Raw genomic sequence first — 3,085 nt, forward strand, 5'->3', positions numbered from 1 at the left:
GAGCAACAAGCCGTGAACTCATTTCCCTTTATAAAGTTTCACTTCTCGTCTCTATGTCTTTGTCATATAATATATCTTTGAGCAACCAGATGAATCGCACTACTGTGTAAATACAAATGGTGACATTTTCAGTTTCCTCCTTTTGTTAAATCAACAATCCAAAACTCCGCAGACATTCAAATCACAATTATTTACTGTTGTGGAGAAATTGCTGAAGTCAAAGGTCAATGGTGAGGTCAGGAAGGAAGAAAGTGTTCAGGAGCCTCTGATGTCTTATGCTGTATTATTTATTGACGCTTGGCCCAAGGAGAATTAGAGACACTCTCAAAGTTCATCAGAAGTGCCTGAGTCGGTCTCACATTCTGCACAACTAATCCTGGTGGATCGACTTTAAACCCCAAGATAACACCACAAATACTACACGCCCAGAATTAGTCAAAGAGAATGTCTTTACCCATGGAGGTGTTATTGTCAGCATATTCTAGTCTGGAGACACAGATGTCTGTTTACGCAGATTGGAACGTCAACAGCAAGCTATCTATTATGTCTATGAAGGCAGCAATAGGTCTCTTTGACCCTGGCCACCACAGTGTTGAGATAGACTGGCACCTACTGTTCTCAACCAAAGCCAAACAACTAATACTGCTGAGGACCTCAAGGCCCACACGTGACCTTGTGTAACCTAAGGATAGAAAATTCCATAACATTTACAACAATGTGAGAAAGAAATCTTCATATTTAAGGAGCTGAAACCTTTTTGCCTCCTTATGAATAACATAACATAACATAACATAACATAACATAACATAACATAACATAACTCCTAAATAGAAAAATGTCATGCTGGTGTTGAAGTGTCTGACAGCTGTTGGAATGAAGTACCTGGTATAGCTTCTTCTTACATGGTGGAAGCAGCAGTCTGTTGCTGAAGAAGCTGTTTAAGGCCTCCATAGTCTCATGAAGGAGGTGAGAGGAGTTGTTCATGATGGATGTCAGCTTTTCTAACATCCTCCCCTCCCCATCTTCTTCTATGAAGTCTAAGGGGCAGTGTTCCTCAAACTTTTTACACCATAGGAACACCAAATATTTCCTTTCAGGAGTCAGGATTACAGAAATTTTTGAACCATTCTTTTAGCCTCCACTTACTGTCTCAAGTCACATTTTAACTAATCATGGATATACGAGCACACTATGTGAATAAACGTGTCTACGTATCAGGCTGATATTTAAAAAAAAGATATTTCAGGACATGCTAAATTTATTTTAATTAACATTCTAGCGATGCCCTTATTTCATTCACAATATTGTAGATCAGGGGTCTTCAACCTTTGGAAGAGAGACAAAAAGAGCAGAGACCCTCACGTGTCACATTTTAAGCCTTAATAACTTTTATATTTACTATTTTCACCTTTTATTTCACCTTATTAACCTATTTATATACTGGGTTATTAGCCTGTATGTGTGTATGATTGATAAAACATTCAGGCATGATGGAATAATTTATAAATAATATATAAATAGTAATAGTTTTTGTCAAAAGTAGCTTTTTTTATTGCATATTAATGCTTGCAGTTTACTCATCAGTTTTTTAATTCTCACAAATTATTTTGGTGAAAACTGTCAATTGTTATGACAACAATTGGCGGACCCCCTGCAATACCTCTGCGGACCCCCTAGGGGTCACGGACGTACTACTAGTTTATAATATGTTTTAAATTATTTTATTTAATTAAAAAAAGTCCCTGCTGTGTGTGTAAACAGTGTGTACAACAGAAACACACGTGTTGCATCTTTCTTACCCCACGTTGACGTCCACTAGTGATGTGTCGGTCGCGAACGATCCGGTTCTAAGAGCCGCTCTTTGAAGTGAACGACGGGATCCGATTTAGGGAGCCGTTTTTTTTCACTTCGGTGCCTCACTGTCTCGTCTCCCCGTGTGTCGTGTGGTGATGTTTTTTTCCCCTTCTGGCAGGGGTGACAGACACACACACACAGCGGCGCGGAGGACAAACACGACAGGAGTGAGACGAGAGACATTATTCATTATGCATTGATTTGTGGGTGATAAATAAATTAAATAGTTCATCGTTTTATTTATATAGCACATTTTTACACCGCATGCACTACCAAAGTGCTTTGCATGTCAAAAATAAAATATAATAACATTGAAAAATATAAATATATATAACAGCAAAATAATAAAGATTAATATTAAAAAACCAATTAATAAAATCTGGGGAGCCTTTGGGGGAAGAGCGGCCTGTAAAGAGCCGGCCGCTCTCCAAAAAGAGCCGAATTCCCACACTAACGTCCACCAGCACAGGGCCGCCGCGTACGTCATTGCTCATCGCGTCATCACGCGTCATCATCGCTTGAGACGTACGGAAACCGCAGGAGAGTGATACCACAAGCTGCTAACCGCTAGCTCCGGGCTAGCAGAGTCAAAATGAGTCAAATCGGAGGAAGGTGTTGTTTTTCCACAGGCTGGAACGGGACTGACGTTTTCTGCTCACGGTAAGAGAGAACAACCTGTTTCAGTGTCAGTGCGAGTGGTTAAATGTGAGCAAAGTTGGTTAGCTCGATGCTAATGCTACGCATAAGCTCGTTGGTGTAACTCACCTGACATGACACCAGCTGCTCTCTGAGCTGTCACAGCACAGGTAAACAACGTTAAACACTAGAGAGTGCTACACTATACTCTCACTGTGTACATGTTTATATGAGTTAATTATACAGCTAATGTGTCACACAGGTATCTCCTTAAACAGCTCCTTCAGCAACAGGCTGCTAATCCCACCATGAAGAAGGAGCTATACCACAGGTAGACAACAACAACAACAACAACAACAACAACAGCAGCTGTCAGGCTCTTTAACAGCAGCATGACTCATGACTATTTCTTATACATTTCAGGGCTCAACATAACAGTAGATCAGAGTTTTACTGGCCCCCCCGGCTGACAGAAATGAAAATAACTCTTTTTTTAAAAATTTATTACAATTTACACATTTCAGATAATAATTTCTCTTTCTAATGTCAATACTAAGAATGCATCTGCCGTAGAACACAATCACATAGAAAGTGA

General features: G+C 39.8%; 1 protein-coding gene across 1 annotated transcript in view; it reads left to right on the forward strand.

Moving 5' to 3' along the window:
* The first annotated feature begins 2,469 nt into the window (after window positions 1–2,469).
* Window positions 2,470–3,085, forward strand: part of piga (phosphatidylinositol glycan anchor biosynthesis, class A) — a 9,405-nt gene continuing 8,789 nt past the window's right edge. Inside the window, exon 1 of the mRNA XM_027291058.1 lies at window positions 2,470–2,514. The gene's annotated coding sequence lies outside the window, so the exon portion shown is untranslated. The remainder of the gene's footprint in view (window positions 2,515–3,085) is intronic.

This window comes from Larimichthys crocea, chromosome XVIII (genome assembly GCF_000972845.2).
Source record: "Larimichthys crocea isolate SSNF chromosome XVIII, L_crocea_2.0, whole genome shotgun sequence".
NCBI classification, from domain to species: domain Eukaryota; kingdom Metazoa; phylum Chordata; class Actinopteri; family Sciaenidae; genus Larimichthys; species Larimichthys crocea.